The sequence below is a fragment of the Tyto alba genome, unplaced genomic scaffold (assembly GCF_018691265.1).
Source record: "Tyto alba isolate M040663 unplaced genomic scaffold, T.alba_DEE_v4.0 Super-Scaffold_14, whole genome shotgun sequence".
Taxonomy (NCBI): Eukaryota; Metazoa; Chordata; class Aves; order Strigiformes; family Tytonidae; genus Tyto; species Tyto alba.
This window is the reverse complement of record NW_024881276.1, coordinates 53,160,300-53,179,127: the sequence shown is the minus strand read 5'-3', so window position 1 is coordinate 53,179,127 and position 18,828 is coordinate 53,160,300.

Here is an 18,828-nt window from a genome sequence, read left to right as displayed (position 1 = left end):
GCACACGCAGGCTGCCCTGCTCCCCCGGGCCTGGGATCACACGCGTGATCCAGTCTGCCAAAACACGTTGTGTTTATCTGCCTACCGGAGCCAGCACTCCCCTCCTGCCAACAGCCATTTTTGTTTACTCTATATCTGTCTGCCCTTCCTGGCACACCGTGTTACAGCATCTAAAAGCCAGCAAGGCACAAGCAGTTGGATAGACAGACTCATTTCATTCAGGTGCCCAAATAGGCAGTGGGTGGGTAATGGCTTTTGGTCAAAAGCCATGCTAAGACAGTGTTGAAAGGAAGGCTTGACAACAAACTACAGAACTTTAAGTGCCTACTCTCTAATTGCAATGAATTTAAATGAACTAAAAACCTTAAAAAGCAATTTCCTTGGGCATTGGAGAAGTTCAGATCACACTGGGAGTTCAGGATTCACATTGTGACCCATCCTAGGTGACATACTATGCTTTTATTCACTTACTTTTCTCCAAAACAATCACTTGATGCTTTAGAATAAACATCTGTCAGGAAACAGATCATATCCTATAGGAACAGAAGGAGGAAACTAAGCTTTGTTCATGAAATGCTAAGAATTTATTTTTAATGACAGAGGCCTGGGGCAGTTTCCCATAATTAGTTTACAGGAATAAGTCAGAAAGGCTCTGGCAGGCTGCAGAGTGCTCATAAATCTGCAGAATTGCAAAGGGTTCCAGGGTCCCTTCAAAGGGGCTGGACCAGAGGCAAAAATAGCAGGATGCCCTTCATGTGGTAATCCCAGCCTCTGCATACCAGGAGGTATCGGAAATCTTAACGAGGAGTCCACTCTCTGGAGACTTTTACCTCTAATCTACAGCAAAGAGAAGGGAGGGGAGAATAAATAAATAGAAGTGTTCACATTCTTTGACAGATCCCAAACAGTCTTATAGAGTCTTTAATGTTCCCTCACTGTTGACTAACCATGACCCTGTAGACAAAAGAAGTCAATATATTCTTCATTAGAAATAAGGCCAAGTTCCCAGGCAAATTTAAACACATTTCCACTGCGTCACCTGCACTTTCTCCAAGAGAATCCCTCCAGTGTTGTATCAGGTAACGTGGAAGGTAGGATGTATTTTCTGCCAGAGTGTAGGAGAGAATCGGAGCTGGTATGTTCAAGATTCAGAATGAGACACCTGCTTCGGTGAAGTAGTCACCCGCAGGCAGCCTCACAGCACTGGGAAGCTGTTTGAACAGGAGAGCAGAGCAGCCGCCTGTATACCCAGGAGGGAGAGGTGGGCTTTGTCTCCAGTGAGGTACCTCCAGGAAAGACTGCAGTCGTCCAGTGGTTTTGGTTTGTGGAAATGGTTTCTTCCCATGAAGATGCAAACACCCATATAGCAAATTGAAAACAAATTTCCACTAGTTTCTCTTAATTTTTCTTTCAAACCCTGGAGGTGGTGTACAGAGGCCCTGATGCTATGCTGATACTCTTGTAGGTGCCACAGCAATAATGGAGAATCTTCTGCTTGCTTGGGGGTTTTTTGCCACTAGGGAAGAAGGCAAATGGCCAGAAGACTGGATGGCCAGTCATCATTGCTAGCCATCCTTACAGCCCCCCAACACACCTCCTTTGCTTGCCCCCCGCAAAGCCATGGAAACATTTCTTTATTCTCTGCTTGTGGTTTCCACAGACTGAGGATAAAATCTGAGCAAATCAAGAATGAGGAAAGAATGAAATCGAAACAAGAATACTAAAAGAGAGAGCAGTGCTTATTAGCTACTTCAGACCTCGTATTCAAGCATCTTAAGGCACTTCACACAGTCCTGATGTGCTGGTGTTGCATGGTAAGTGCTATTGCCCTTTTCAAAGCAAGGGCCACTAAGCCAGAAAGTAAAATGCAGTCTACTGACAGCCAGATCAGTGTTTTAGACCAGAAACTGCTTATTGTGGGGAAAGGTCTTACCAGACCCCAGTCTGCATGTTAACACTGAGATAATAAACTATTCCAAAACAGGGACACTTCCATGAAAAATCTCATTTCCACACTGTTTAACAACTGTTCTCCTTAAATTAGCTCTCACATATTTCTTAGTGTTAAAAGTATAAAGTGGGTGGAGTTTTTTAACTTCCAGGTAGTGTGATGTACTTTATTCTTAAATATGAGTTAAAGCACATATTCCATTTGTCAGCTGTTATCATTCATCTATTTTTGATCATAAGACCAGATGGTTTTGCTTTCTGGTTCTTGTGAACTAGCAAAGTCCCTGTGCCTTTTGGAAATATGGTGTGACACAGGGCAATAACAGTAAGTTAAATGCATTCAGTGAAAGAATGAAAAAGCTTTATTCAAACCTTCTCTTGAAATAAACAGAGCAAAGCTTGCCCTTCAGCAAGTCCTTTTAGAACATACGACTTTGAGTCCATCCTGAAGTGTTTATTCGGAAGTAATACAACCTGAGCACACCAAGGAGAGTCAAAGCCTCCTCTATCTTTAATTCCTATAGAATTTGTCATAGTTCTGTCAGTGAGAGATCTTGGGACCACCCCCTTGATTCAGCAGCCTAAAGAAGCTCTCATGAGGACCTTCACCAGGTTAGACAACATGATTTGCCTCTTTCTCCCTCCATTTCTGCCTCCTATAAAACAAAAATGCTTTCACTTTGTAAAGATCTTTGAAAATTACAGAAGAAAAAACTGAAATACAATGAACTATCATCCAGATCACTTACCAGTATATAAACTCAAGGATGCCAAGATCTGATGCCCAAGGCAATGCCTGCTGAAGATATTTATCTTTCAACCTTAGCTGAAGTAATTGTCCAATATTTTGCATTTATACCAACTCCAGACAACTAAAAGCAACACTGAAACCTGAGCAGCCCCACTGAACCCGTGGCTTTAATTCTCATTATATTCAGAATGGTGGGGCCCAGCTGGGAAAGGCAATCAGCTAACTTCTCACCAGCTGGCAACAATCAAGAACTAAGTGCATGGAGTGAGTGAGTGCTTCACTTCAGACACTAGAATGAAGTAATGTTTTACAGTGCTAATGTAAATATAGTTCAATGGATATAGTTCAAATGGATGCTGGCAGGAAGCCACAGCAAGGACATAAATTCATGGTGCTGGAAGACCAGCTTGGCTTGGCCTGCTGAGGTAGTTCACAAAGCAATTCTGCATCTCATACAAATAAACTTTTTACCCAGATAGTAAACCAAGAGAAAGGCTGGATTTTCTATCAGATGTCATGATTTAACAGATGGTTCCATTTCCTCCACAACTCACCCTTGTCCTGAAAAAGAACACGTAAAATTAAAGAGGTTCTCAGATATGTCTGAGTTATCTCAGGTAGACAGTTTAAGTGAACAGTGCACAAAGCAAATGAGAAGCTACTTTCTTCTTGTTCGTTCTAATTTGCATCACTTAAGATGTTAACTGATACTGTTCCAAACTGGGAGATATGGGCTGTGAATATATATCTTCAGTTGCACCTCCAAAGAGAAGAAGCTCTCCAAATGTTCTTCCAAAGAGAAGCCATAGAATCTTCTTGGATTATTAGTTACTGGCATTCTGTAGCCTTCCCATTTGTCTCTTGCAAGTTCTTTATAAACACTAAGTCTTAGGAATGGTTGGGAATCCCTCCAGCACCTAGTTCGACTGACACAGGAAGAGCAGTGGAGGCGGATGATGTCTGTAGGCATTTGTTCTCGCTGGCATCTGCACATAGTCTGATGAAGGCACTCAGAACCCAGTGGAAACACCACAGAGGGATTTCACCTGTTTTGATCCTGGTAAATCAAGCAACTGTATCTTCCGTCATCAGTAATGGATTATGCCATAGATTTAGTGTTTCCTCAAAGAAGGTCCTCAGTTTACCTCACTGCTTGCAGGCTCCCACTGAACTCTGCCAGTTGCAAGAGCTGTAGGGCTATCCCTTGCAGGCTTTCCATTTCCTTCTTCAATACCTGCTTCCTTCAGCTTGAACCTGTGCAGTGGCTGACCACAAGTAGCTACTACATTTTTGCTCCCTCCCCCGAACAACTCTGCTCATGTTGATATTTTGGGAAATTTTTTTTATGGTTGTCTTTGTTCTCTCACAGTATTTCAAATAAGCTGGAATCACATGTTCCTCAAACCACCCTGCCTTTAATTAGAGAATCACTATGTCTGAAAACCTATATGTGGCCACCAAGACTGCATATTGTAGCATAATGTACCTACAAATTCCTTCTTCCTGTTCTTGTTTTGGGGACAAAGCAAAATTCTCTTTTCTCTCAAGTCATATGAGATCACAGAGCTCCACAGACATTGCCAGCAGACGTTCCAGAATCTTACATATATCACAGCATTCCCTGGGGGAAAGTGATCCTTTGTACAGCTGTTTGCGCAATGTTCAGAAACCAAGGGAAATACAACAAGCTGTTGCTGTACAGAGGACACCAGCAGTGCAGCATGCTGTCTCTGCTCTGTAGGATGACACCTGGGATGACTGAGCTCAAGAGGAAGGCTGCGAGTGCAGGGTCTCTGCTTATATCTGGAATTCACATAGTGCAGTACACAGTCCTTGTCCTCACCACTGATTAGTCCTTCTCTTATCTCCATAAGCATCAGTGCAGACTCCAAGGTGTGATTCAGTATGGGTGCTTTTACCTCTAATATCATCCTGTGTCCCCAGTATGATTTTTGAGTCTGCATTTGCCTGAAGAAGCAGAAATTAGTTTTACATAAGGAAGAATAACATGAATTACTAGCAACTTTGGATACCTGAGTAGAGATGCCATCACAAGGGGCCTGGCTTTCCAAAAAGTACCAGATTCACAGTTTTACCAGTCAAACATCTTTGATAACATGTTACCTGTACAGTAAAAGAATGAGGCAAACATACCCAAGGCATTTCTGCAGTTTGCAGACCCGGTCCAAACAAACGTGAGTCCTTTCTGAAATCAGTTGCTTAGGCCATCTCTCCAACATGCTCCATCTCCTCTTCCTCATCAGAACTTCTAATGTGCTAACAGCTGGGACTCAAACTTTGGACTTGGAGGGTCAGAATTCTCACATCTGGGACTGAGACGTCATTGCCATCTCAGACAAGTCATGCTGACAGTGGGTGCTGCAGGCGGTGATTTAAGATGTGGACATTGCAGAAGTGGAACTGAACTGGACAAGAAGCATCAATGTAGTCATTCATACGCAAGTAAACTCCAATCTCACAGCCAGGGCAGAAAGAGAGAGAAGAGGGAGAAGGGGTCATACCCCATGAAAGAAATGGAGAGCTGCTGACACATTCAGAAACAGTGGCATGTGTGGAGAGTTAGAACAGTAGTGCATACAGAGCTACTTTTAAAACCCAAGGAAGAGGAAAACCTTTCCAACCATGGCCAAGGTAGAAGGGAAGGTACTGAGCACGGAAGGTTTAGTGATGAGTTGCAGTTCGTATCCTCCATCCTGCCATCAACTGCCAGTCCATCAGCCAGGGTGTTTATGCTGTGGTAGGCAAGGCCCTTCTGTCTCAGTCCACTTCGCCTGGGTGAGCCTAGAAGTTGTCACCTAGCCTTGAAGCCTGCCCTCTGCTCTCCCTATCACTGCTTTCCTAGTGTGATCTTGGATCTTCATTCCTTTTGGTTTTCCTTTTCTATGCACAGATGACTGCCAGGCTTGCCAAACTCTAAAAACCTTTCCTGACATAAGGACTGCGTAGCCATTGCTAGCCATGCAACATTCTCGGTAAACAGGAGCAGGACACTTTGGGGTTTTTCAACAGATAAACCCACAGCTAATGCTGTACCATTCTATGGGATGGAAAAACTGCATGAATGGGAATCCTATCTTTTGTGGCTAAGGACAGGAAAGGCAGAAATACACAGATGAGGTGATGAGAGGCCCACTAGTAGCAGCAACAGAAAAAATACATTTTAAAGAATGAATCATACATTCCATGGTTCAAAACAGGCAGTGTGCTAAGACTGGATGCTTTTAAAAGGACATTATGGGCATTTATAGGCCATGCATTTTAGAATTAAAATGAACTCATGTCATATCTTTAGGAAGCTTTACAAGGTGATGCACAAGAATGCAGGATCATCCAAATGTTTGTTCATGTACTGTTTCTCCCTTCTGCCTAGTCCACTGTTTCATTGACTAGAAGAGCTGATAAGAGATAAACCCACTTTCAAGAACAGCAGGTCTGAGTCCATGTACTGTGCAGACAGAAAGGGAAAGGGAGCTGATATTGCTGAAGTCTATTCCCAATAGGAGTGACAGATCAAGTCACTGAAATTTCCTACACCTTTGTTTCCATATTTGCAAACTGGCTAACATAAAGGCTGTCATGAGGCATAGGATGTATTTCAAAAGTGCCTTGCAGAGGCTTGCATATTGCTAAATGTCAGCTTTCAGTTATAGGATCTCAAATAGGAAATAATAGATATAGACAACATTATCCTCTAAGATAGGCCACAATGTGTGAAACAGGAAAAAAAACAGCATTGCCAGAACAGCTCCTTTGTGAATGGCGCGACAGGGACTGAGGCTTGTATTTATATGAGTCTGTACAGATCCACACATAAACACTGGCCTGAGATGGGTCAGTGGATGTACTAAATGAAGGCACCATGACATTGTTCTGCATTGTCCCACTTGATTCTAATAAAAACACTTAGCAATGCCTAGCCACATGTATTTGTGACCTGCTAAATAGTGTGTTATTATACTTGCTTCCTGGAATAACAGAAAGGGAACTTAACTTCTACAGAAATGGATCTGTGGTCAGAGATTTTATGACTAAAATAGGCTTATCACACAAACAGGGCTTCTAGTTATTGCTGCATTGCACACTCACAGCTTCTGTTCAAACAACAGGCTGCCTTCTAGAGGGCACCCAGTATTTAGCATGGGTGATGGAGAATTCCCCTGGTCTGAATGTGTTCAGTTTTTCCCCACACACAGATGGAGTGGAAAGTTTTTAAGTACCATTTTTCCCCCTACTTGTGAGTTTGGCCGGCGCTGAATGCTGCTGAAAGAAGAGCGTATTCCTTAATCACATAGTCCTCTGGGTGTAGAGTCAGCTACAGAGGGGGATAAGGGAAGAGACGTCTGTTTCAGATTAAGGAATTGTTTCAAAACTTTTTGTTCAATGCAAAAAACACAACACCAAATGTTTGCACTGTGAAACTGCCGGAACTCTTCAAAAGGGATGGGTTGGGAAGAACACAGTAGATGCAAAGTAACTTCTTGTTATGACCTGTCCAAGGATGGCAAATGGAAAATCAGAGTAAGAATGGTCATTAGAAAGGGTGAGAATTAAGTTACAAGCTTGCCGCAGGAGAATAAGGGCTTCACCATTCCTCAGAATCATTACATTTTTCAAACATAAGGTTTTCATTAAACATTTTTTTAAGTAGAGAAAAAAAGTATCAGTTCCAAAGTAAAAAATCCAGCAATAATTCAACACTTTCCAAAATATTAAAGTCTGAAAAAGTATGGGGAAAAAATTATTTGTGGCTTTCTAGACAGCTAAAGATTATGGAAGGAGGTTATTGGCTTTTCTGTGAGTCAGTATCATTCTTTTTCCCTCTCATTCCTCACAGATTTATAAATCTTGGAAGCTTGCTATGTAGCAGGCTCATCAAATGGGGGACTCATCAGTAACTTCTCAGCAAGGCTTCTATTTTAATGGGTCTCTGATTAAGCAAAGGATATTTTAATTCACTCAAACAAGAGCACTGGTATAATTTACATACTGTGTTTACTCAGGGGTTATTTTTCCATGAAACAGAAATGGAAGTGTTTTTTTATTGACATTAAAAGTAGAGGAGCCCTTGTATATCATGAGGCCTCACACTGAGACCTGAAGTTGTGGTAGGACTGTGAGTGACAACCCAAATTCAGTACAGCCTGGGAACAGATTATTGCTTCAGATTCAGATTCAGCTCAAATCCTATGGATCAAATGCTCCTCTCATATCCGTTGGTCTAATTGTCACTGCTATTAAAGGTAAACATTTATTTTCCTTGCAAAACCACTGGCTGTTCTATTCAGTTCAATAAAATTGGACAAAAGTAAGTTTGAGTGCGTTTGAGGCATCCATATGTGTCACTAGATGGCGTTGCAAAACAGTTACGGTATAGTTCAGTGGCAAATCACAAGGCTGTGTTACCGAGCAGCGCCCCAGAGAACGTGTTTATGTCCACATGGCCACTAAAACAGGCTTGGGTACCAGCTCCAATCTCTTTTAAGCTTGTCTAATTCACATGTGAACAGATTGAAAGAATCAACACATAGAAATAATCAGTTTCCTTTCTCTAAAACAGCCCCTGCATGCTGCTGCTGCGAGTGTAGCGACACACTCGCTCATACCAAGCTAATCCACTGAAACCAGGGACAGTGGCAAAGTTAGGGCTGTTTCCATAGTGAATATGGCCCTTACTTGGAAAATCTGCCAGGCACATTTCTAATGTCAAGCAGAGAACTTGTTCACTGCCTTCCCTTAAAGCCTGTGATGTAGCTGATTTTCTAAAAATTGTATGGGCAGGTGTTATGTCTATTAAGATCAGCTCATCAAACCTTAACAGTTTAAAAAATAAAAGCTAGGAGTTAGATTGCCACACAGCTGGGAGCTCTGGAAATCAAGCTTGTACCCCGTCTCCTAGTTCACCTGGACCAGGGCTGTCAGCTGAGTTTAGCTCTGAATTAAAACTGCACTGCCACTTGCCTCCCAGCTCTGCCTTCAGTTGCGGCTGCGCGGCTGTCCCGGCGGTGTTAGAATTGGCAGGTACAAGAGGGGAGAACAATTCAGCCATGCCCTTATAGTTTAGCTAATGAGTTTGCTGATGATGTGTGAGCCTAGCAGAGCCCAGCTCCCTTGCCAAGAGCTGCGCTTGTTCTGCAGGGCCAGCAGGCTTGTGTTTACATAGGGTCAAATCACACCTGAAGCTCAGGTGGGCATTTACTATTCTCCTTCTTCTTTCTGCATGGGACGTTTGTATGTGTCCAATACTCTCCAGGACTGGAATGCCAGAATGAGATGGAACAGATGCAAAAGACCAATACAGTCATCTAGTACTTAGTCCCCTGCCAACAAGATATCCTCTAGCACTCTGCCTAGCTCAGATTTAGGTGACTCAGGCACCATGAGCTCTTGCCATCTCCCTTGGGAAGTTACTTACCAAGTTTGAATATATCTCCTCCTTAGCCTCAAAAGCCTCACCCTAGTCTTGTCTTTGGTGATCCCGTTGCCCTAGCCCTCCCAGTCAAAAATCTGCTCTGATTCTCTGTATCACAGCCTGGTGGCTTGTCCTTTGCCCAAGCTTAACGTATCTACTTCTTTCGCTATCTCCTCATAACTCAGTCTCTCAGACTCTCAATCACTTGTGTTGTTCTTTTCAAAGAGAATTAAATCTCTCCCTCTATAAATAGTTCCAGTCTGCTGCTGATCTTTCCATTACCAAAACTTCTTGACATTTTATAGCCCACCGTTTGCTGTGCATGATGGCATGCAGATGTTAGTCATACAGATGTCAGACATTTTTGGCTACCAGTACAGCAATAAAGAAATATTTCTCTAACACAAAAACTTGAGATCTTGCCTCAAATGAACTAAGTAATGAAAGGTTAGTTCTGTATTGGGTTCCCTTTGCTTCTTGCTGTTGATGAATAAAATCACATTTTGCCACTTTACATTTGGGAAAAAAACCCACGCATTCTTTTCCTTCATATTGTTCCTTAAAAATACCTACAACCTCCTCTTTGCCAAGATGCTCCCACAACACTGCCACTGAGTTAATTGACATACCTTTGGCCACTGGTGGGCTACCACAATGGCCTGGCACTCCTGCCTCCATTCTCTCATTGCCCCTTGAGCTCTTGCATCCATCTGTCCAACTATTGTCTTCAACAGAGATTATAATCTCCCTGAAGAACAGATTTTCTTGATGTCCTGGGTTTTTGATTGCAGGTACAGTAGCATCCTGTTCACAGCCAGGCTACTAATAGACACCATGGATGAAATCATAAAACCCTACTCCTTAAAGGAATTCTTAGCACTTAACAATAATAAGGTTTTATCAAATGTAATAATATATTTCCAAGTGTGAGATTAAGGACAAATAATCTCAGAGTGTTGGTCACAGTTTTAGCATCAGACAACTATTAGCAATATATATTTGCAGACAGTTTTTAAGAGAGGGGTCATTAGTGAAGGTGTGAAACAAGTACATTCCAGTAGCTAGTTTTTGATAAATTGCAATGTTGTTAGTCCATAATAGGATTGGGTTTCTTTCTCTGTTGTTTTGGTGGTTTTTTGTTTTTTGTTTTTTTTTTTTTGTCCTTGTGGGAGGGGTAGCAACTATAATATTAGTAACACCAGTGAAAATCAGAGAATAGTCTGTGGAAAAAGAATGAAATGGACTGGGTATCTGGTCATCTCTTTTGTATCCTGCAGAGATGTGATAGACACCGAATAGTTTTGGAGAGCGTGGATATGTGGCCTCATGCTTCTGGAGATTTGAAAATCACTCACTATGGGAGGTGAAGTGAGTTGGCTACTTTATAACCATCTGTGTCGTGTGACCTTGTAATATTTGTCACCGCTGTAGAAAGGACACTGAAGAGAACTAGAGGTCCAAACACAGTGGCATTTCCAACAGCAGATGTGTTGTGCCAGATACTTTCACAGCTAAGGTGATATCAGTATAAATTAGACTTCCTTACTCCAACAATAGGGCTTTTTAAGATATCTTCAAGAAATAAGATATCAAAATCATGTTTTACCCATGCCTACATCACTGTACATTAATTGGTACTTAAGACAATCTCCTCTTGGCAGATAGCGGTTTTCAGTTCCTTGCTCTCCATTTTGAGTGCATGGACATGTATACACTCACAAAATTTTGTATTTGACGAAACAATGTCTGCTGTATCTCATTTCTCCCAATGCTGACACACATGAGTCAAGCAGCTTTAACAGTTCTGGTCATTTGTGTGTTAAATTTCCATTGCTACTGGAAAAATCCCAGGTCACCTCCCCTCAGTGGAAGCAGAAGCTTGCTATAGTAATTACGGAAAAAATAACAACATCCAGACATGAAAACTTGGACCAATTATTTCACCTGGGATCTCTTTCACAATGTATTTGCTTTCTCATTTCTTTCTCTCTCCTCTTTAATTTTTTGGAAGGCTGTGATCTCCCTTAAGTTTTCAGTTTAATTTTGTCCTATAAATATGACCAAAATCCAGGAGTCTTCACTGAAGACAGGAACTTTGCCATTGATTTCAAGGCAACTGGGTTCATATATGAGGAAAAAATTTAGTTTTACACACAAGGCTACCTTTAACGTGAAGATAAGAAAGCAAAATCAGCAATGGAAATATCAGTCCTTACTAAGTATTCCTCTTTTTTGTTCTTTTTGGAGATCATGAATTGCCAAGGAGATTTTGTCATTATTTTATCATTAATATAACTCTCTAAGGTGAAGTGACAGGGAAATAAATGCACTTCTTTTGGTCTTCCAGGTGTGCTCAGCAGAGACCTCCTGACATTGTTTCTTCTGTGACACAGCCCATTCATTGAACAGAAATAATGGCAACGTTGGACTGCTTTATCCCATGTATTTAGACAGAAGCTGCCTGGACTGAGAAGTCATTCCCTAGTCATACAGTATGTACAGAGGTACCAAACTCCATGGTAAAAACTTGCTGCACTATAGTAAGACTAGTGCTTCTAGTACATGGGCACTAAAGTTCTCCATAAATGGTCCACAGCAATGATCTATTGGAGAAGGACAGTGACAGTTTGTCTATGAATGCTTAAAAATATCAATATACATGGTCTTTGTATATTGTATGGGAATTACATTCAAAAACTAAACCTTGAAATGCTATTTGATATATAGCATATCAGATGTGTCATTTCAGTGGTGAGTCTCTACAGGAATATAATCCAAGAACAGCAGCAATATATTAATAAAACATGCTTCAGCCGCATTTTTCTGGCAGATAGTACTTTTGCACTGTAGCCCAAAATATATAATGAGATCCAGATCTCACTAGTTGCTGGAATGTCCTTTGTCAATAACTGTGAAAAATGTCTCTCACCCTGCAGTGCAAAATTGAGCTGTGGAATTTATGTGTATAAGTTCTTCCACCCTTAAAAATTATTCTTTTATCCTCAATGAAAATACTGACACTGATTGTGCATGGCAGAGACCACTCCCTACCTTTTCTGTATATCCTAATCCCTTCTGCACCAATTTTGTTTATGTGAATTTATTGCCTGTGAAAAGGACTACCTCAACAACCTCAAAAACACAGATTTTCTATTATTGTTTGATTAAAAATTAGTACTAATATTACCAAATAGGAAAGAGATGCCTATGTACATCTCCACAATGTGAGATGCTGTAACAGGGACCAGGATCCTTTTTTACCTTTTTTATTCTTTGCTTTTTCTGCTAGAGAAACCATTAAGATTCAACTGCATTGTTATCATTTGGCATAGTGGAAACCTATCCGTATGGCACCAGTTTGGGTTTGGTTCCAACCTGATCTGAGACTGGGTCACAGACCTTAAAAATAATAACAACAAAACCCCCAGTTCCCAAATCCTTAAAAAAAAAAATAACAACAAAACCCCCAGTTCCTAAATCCTTTGGACCAATGTCAGGGCTCAAGATTCCTTACACCATTTTGCACTCTATTCCTATGTTTTTAGTTGAAAGCACCAGAATAGTCAGCATTGCTCTATCACCAGCTGCCGACCACTCACCATCATCTCATGAATGATGGTTTCAGAACTATCTGCCTACAACATTCTGCACATACTTCTGCTTCCAGAAGTAGCACAGGAAGGTCACTGGATTCATGTCCCTGTAGCCTGGTGGAATGATGAGACTAACTAGCTTAGCTGTTCGCCCCCTCTCCCAGGTGAGTAGGTTCTGCCCCTACACAGACACAGAAGGGAAACAAAATTCTGCAAGGCAACAGGAAGAACTGTATTCACTAGCCAAATGGCATATTCAGGAGGCTGGCATGGACGTTCCCAAAGAAAATGAAACCCCTCAGAGGAGGCTATGGATCTTCATCCCACTCTAAATGATTCCACAGCTTTTGGCTTGATTTTCTAAATACTCAATTTTAAGTGGATACTTGCTCATTTCTTCTCTGTCTCCCAGTGTGCTTCCCCAAGGTTTGGGCAGTAGATGCTGATTCCGAAAACTAGTTCAAGGAAAGAACTTAAGAGCCTTGGGCTTACAACTGCTTGTACTCCTTTTCCCCACGTTTATCACCCCAACTACAGACTCCAGGCCTGTGGAGCACTTGACAGTCAGAGCACCCACTGCAATGGGTGCTCCCTTCCTCTGCCAACCACCTCGGAAAGATCGCGAAAGTGTCTGGCAGAGAAGATCTAGTTCAGCCCAAAGGAGATGAGGGAGAGCCACAGCTGCCACTGAAAGAGACATTCACACAAAGGAAAGAGAAGATTAACTCCACTGAAGATTAAATACTGTAATGCACATGATAGCATATAAATAAAGACAAGGACCATGAATGCCTGGAAGTGAGCATAAACAGCCTGACAAGAAGAGTGGTGCATTATCTGCACATGATAATATTTTCAACTGTCACTTTCAGGACTGAACTGTCTTCAGCCTGACCTGAAGCAAAGGGACATAAATATTAAATTCTCATTCTACTCCAGTGTTTTGCCTTGTCTTGCCTCCCTTGCCTCCCTAGAGCCACACGAGCACTGAAGTGAGGTGAAACTTCAGTATATTCTTAAGTGCTTTTCTGACTTAGAACCCTCAGGGGATTTGAATCCTCTCCATTGACTAGTAATGAATGTTAGGACCAGAACGTGCGCAGCCATGTAACTAGTAATTTTTTATATCCATCCCCAAAGCATTCTGACACGTAATCACTGAGAGTAATCACTACATACAGCCCTGTTTTGGAAGGCTCTTCTATTGCATAGCACAGTCTGGTTTCTAAACACGATCCTTCTCTACTCCTACCCCTTCAATTTCATAATCAAAACAAGTCTTTAGAAAAAACAAACCAAAACCAACAACAAAACCCAAGCCAAACAATTTTAAAATTTAAATTACAGAAAAATATTTGTAAGCCAGAATGTTTTAGGACAGATAATGAAGCCCACAAATATGTAAGGAACAACCCCTCCTGAATCAGTGGGCTCTGTCTTCTGGCAGAATCTCATTGAAGTCCCTCTAGCAGTGCAGAAGAGAGCTGAGTCTTCCTTGGTAAGTGAATGAGCTGATTGTATTGCAGGACAACTTCTACTTGATCTTCTTCCAAGTGTGCAAATCCATAAGTGATTGTATTTGGAAAAAAAAAGTTGTCAAAGACATCAGACCTGGGAGCTCTGCATTAAGAATCCAAGTCCTAGTATTTGTGCAAAGAGAGAAGTTGAATAAGTACCAGCTTTCATCCTGCTTAAATCTGCTTTGTACCACAAAGTGGGGCCATGAGAGCCAGGAGAGAATTCCCCCTCTGTTCAGAAGGGCTTGACATCAGCTGGCAGTCCCCCAGACAAAGGAAGGGAGAAGGACAAAGAAAACACACCAGAGAAAGGAGGTGTTCAGACCTATGATAACATAAAGCCCTCCTGTGCAGACGTGCAAAAAGCGAGATGAGAATCCAGGACCCTGCAGCTGGTGGGTTCGTTGCCGTGGCCAAATTCATTTAGTCATGCAGGCATATGATTTGAGAGAGGTAACTAACAGCACTTCATGGGACAATCCTGAACATCAGCATCGTGAGATGCCAGTAGTGCAGCTTCCCTGTGGGGCTATACTGCTGCAAGAGAGGGATGTTGGCCTCACTCATTGATGATTTGAGCTAACGAAATCTCCTTTTTCTAATCATCTCAAGAACTATTTCTGTGAGTGACTGTTTGTAACTATCTCAAGACTATTTCTGTGGTTTTCTGAGTGCTACACCTTGGCAGCTGTATCACTGAGAAGTCATTTGCAAGTACACTGCAGCGGCTTTATCACTCCCACCTGCCTGTGGCTAGGTAACACTGCTTGCAAGGCCGGCAGATGGCAATCTTTGTATTCATTTGCTCTCATGTATAACACTTTCATCTTCGTGTACATAACATCAGTTGCATCAGTCAGTTTGGGGCAGAACTTGTGTCAGTCCTGGCCAGAAGATGTTTTGTTCTCCCTGGCTGATGTTTCCATCCCAGATGTCAACCAGATGTAGAACAAGAAATGGATCTGTATGAGAGCCTTCCTCTCACCACTGAACTGGACAAGGAGAGGTGCTAAACTCAAGGTCAGCTAAAGCTCCAGCCAATAATAACACCCAGATATCAGAATTTCACTGCATCTCAAATATAGGCTGAACTGTTGGAGCTGCAACACTTTCAATACCTAGGAGGCTCAGCCTCAGTTTAAAACATTCAGTTTTAAAGTTTTTAATATTTATTTTTAAAGCCTGAAGTGTCACATTGCATCACCTGTTTCTAAGCAACATTCCTGGGGACTCCACAGAAAAAATGTATATTTAAAAAATGGTGACTCAAATGAGGCCAGCCTATTTATCAAAAGCGCCTTTCTATTTTAGGTGCTTGATCTCACTAACCAGGCCCTGCTCTTTTTATTATGGGTCACTGCTTTTGCAAGCTCCTCTGTACTGACTCCTTTCCCTGCTTACATACAGGGGGCTGCAGGGCAGTTCCCCTGTTTACACTATTAGTTGTTATTTCCCCAGCTGCTGGCTGGGTTACGACCCCAGTCAGATCACTAATAATAGCCTCCTCCCCTCTCAGGAAAGCGAGGAACCAGCGGGGTTTGAGAAACCTGTCCCTTCTCAGAGCATCAACAATGTCTGGCTTCACAGGATCCAGGCTCTGGTGCTCTCCACTCTAATAACCTCCCACCAGCATCAGCAGGGGAACCTACACCTGCACTATACAGAGCAGGGGGTGCCAGTTTTCCCAAGCCCCTCGCCTCCTTCCACCTTCCCTGCAAGCAGTTTTTCCCACATTCTCTGGAAGATTGCCTGGAAGTCTATTGAAAAAGAAAGCTCTTCCCACTCACTCCTCTGGCTGTCTCCTTCTTGCTGTTACCTTATTTCTCCAGGTTTTGTAGGACAGAGAAAGAAGCCTAATTCAGGAGGTAGTTGACTTTCCCATTAATTCCTTAGCAGCTGAAATAGTGTAGTTGTGTGCACACCCCTTGACACACTTGGTATATATATTTTTAAGTCTGATACCTAAAGCAGAATATAGAAAGACTCACAGTACTGCCATCTTTAAACAGATACATAATTTCCCTTTGTGGACATAGAATTAACTTTCAGTTCCTTATTAAAACCACTGAGGGCTACAGGGTTTGTACATTGCATTCCACCTTTCTCAAATTGCTCATGTCAGTTCAGTGGGCTAAAGAATTCATTTCCACAAGCCTCCAGAGAGCTGCACTCTTCAGGGGTGGGTGCTGTTTTGATCTCAAATTTCCCATACAGATGTGTCCATAGGGATCTCGTTCCATCCTTTTGCCACAACTTCCAGTCCAGCCAAGAAGGTCCCTTAGAGCCCTGATTTGAAGACCAAGCAGCAGAAAACCACCACATTCTTGGGGAAATTATCCCAGCGGTTAACTGAGATCATTATTAAAAATTGCAAGTAATTGCAATTACTTCAAGTCTGCATTTGTCAAGATTTACTTCCTAATCATTGGTTATCCTTCTGCCTTCCTCTGCTGGATTAAATAGCAATTTATTTTCAGAAGTGTCTTTCCTGTGTATGCATGAGAAGATCGTGACCAAGGTGTGGCTGTGCCTTCCACGTAGTTATTTCCCCACCTCCATTTCAATAAGATCATATCCAGGCATCAGGTCACTTTTTGAACCCTTCACAATCCATTTGAAGAGCTTGTTGTGTGTGGCATTAACCACCTAATTGACTCTACATATGACTTCCCAACTTCTCACTGGCATGCTGGCAGACTTTCTCCTTAGTGTGATGCTCCTGTGGCAGCATCACACTAAAAGCTTATTTCCAGTGGCTTATATATTGTGACCTTTAAGTCCCTGACAGAACATCTGCCTTCTAGGATACTGTTCTTCATCCTATTAATATATAATGCATTTTTTTTTGCTTCTTGCTGTATGACCTTGCATTGGCCCTTTAAAATACACGCTCACTTTAGCAAGAGTCCCATGTTGGCCTGTATAAATTATTTACTTTTCTAAGAAATTCTGATGACAAATATTTCCAGCAGTCATTTCAAGTTTATTCCTCACCTCAGACAGATACTAGCAAATATCAGCCTTGAGAAGAATTCCCATGTCTCCATGTCTTGTGTACTACTCCCTCCGTACAGCTGCCTTACAGCCTATCCTCTTCACTGATCTGCCACCCTTTGATACATTTAAGACAGGTTCCGTAGCATGCTGCTTTTTAAATCAGGTTTGGAGAGCAATGCAAAGTCCTCACAGAAATTCTTTACCATACCTATAAATGGATAGGATAGACAGCAGAGCTAATATGGAAATCTGTTTCTTACCTTCTTTGTCATGTGATGAGTATGTTCTCCTTGGCTTCATTAGACCTATGCAGATAAATGATGTTTTGCCTCTGTATGGTTTGAAATTATCACAAAACCCAAGAAAATTGAAGTCATTTAATTTGGAGTTTTTTAAAATTAATTTACCCCAAATTAAATACTTGTTTTCAGCTTTGTAGGGTCACTTCTTATTTAAATCTTTGTAATAAAGATGGAGGAAACATTGAAATGAAAATATCATTTTGAATTATAGCTTCTTTAAAATGTCACAACAAAACAGTGTAATGTTTAGAGACATTTTTTTCTTGTCAAGATTAATAAAGCAGTAGTCCTGACACTAATTTCAGTGGAAAATGTTACCCACCTTGCTCTGCAAAACTACAGTTTTGTGATCCTTGTGAGAGGTGCAATCCTCCTACCTCCCAGCAGATGCAGGATATGATATTCTGGGAAAGGCTGAGCATTTTTGCACTGATGTTAATGTGAGCACAGGCATTCGGCATCCTCTACCTCCAGGGCAAACCACTGGCCACAGAATGCAAACTGTGGACATGTATTAGCAAAACCACTACTAATATTTATCAGCACATTGGACAACTTAAAGTAAAAACGAAGCAAAGAAGGAAAGAGAGAAAGAAAAGAAAGTTTTACAACCTTAAAACATTAATTTAAAGGGAAATAAAATGCACACCTTCTTCCCCTCCCCCCAAGATAACTGAGGTCAAATCCAGTATGTTATCATGGAAATGTAACAGCATCTCTGTAAATAAATGAAATCTTGGAACAGTAAAAGTAGTATTAAGGTCTTGGATGTTTTTAGGTGTTATCCATCAACTACAATTAAGTGGTGTTTTACACTGAAGGTGCACGACACGCTGAAGCCAGTGTGAATCGGCTAAAGACCAGGTGCTGGCAGCACAGCTCTGCCAGTTTACGTCAGCTCAATAGAATGGTGTTATTTACACCATGAAGGGAGAGCAAAGGACGTGACCCTGTCTTTACCCATGTCTTTGTAGGTATTTTTGCACTTTTCTCTTTTTTTTTTTTTTTTTTTTTTTCACTGCTAGTGCATATTCATGGAAAATACACATGACTAATTTTAGTGCAATAGTAAAAATCCTGATCTCTTTAAAAACTACAAATTAGCAAACAGCTTTGCTTATATGATGTTTGCAGAAAAGACTATATCAACATACATGGGGACTTGAAAGAGAAATTAGTTGGAAAGTGGAGAGAAATTGGATTTCACTGGGGAACTCCCAAGGAGCAAACAAACAAGGAAAAGGGGAACAGGAGGAAAAAATAATGAGGTTAAAAACAATAACTCTTA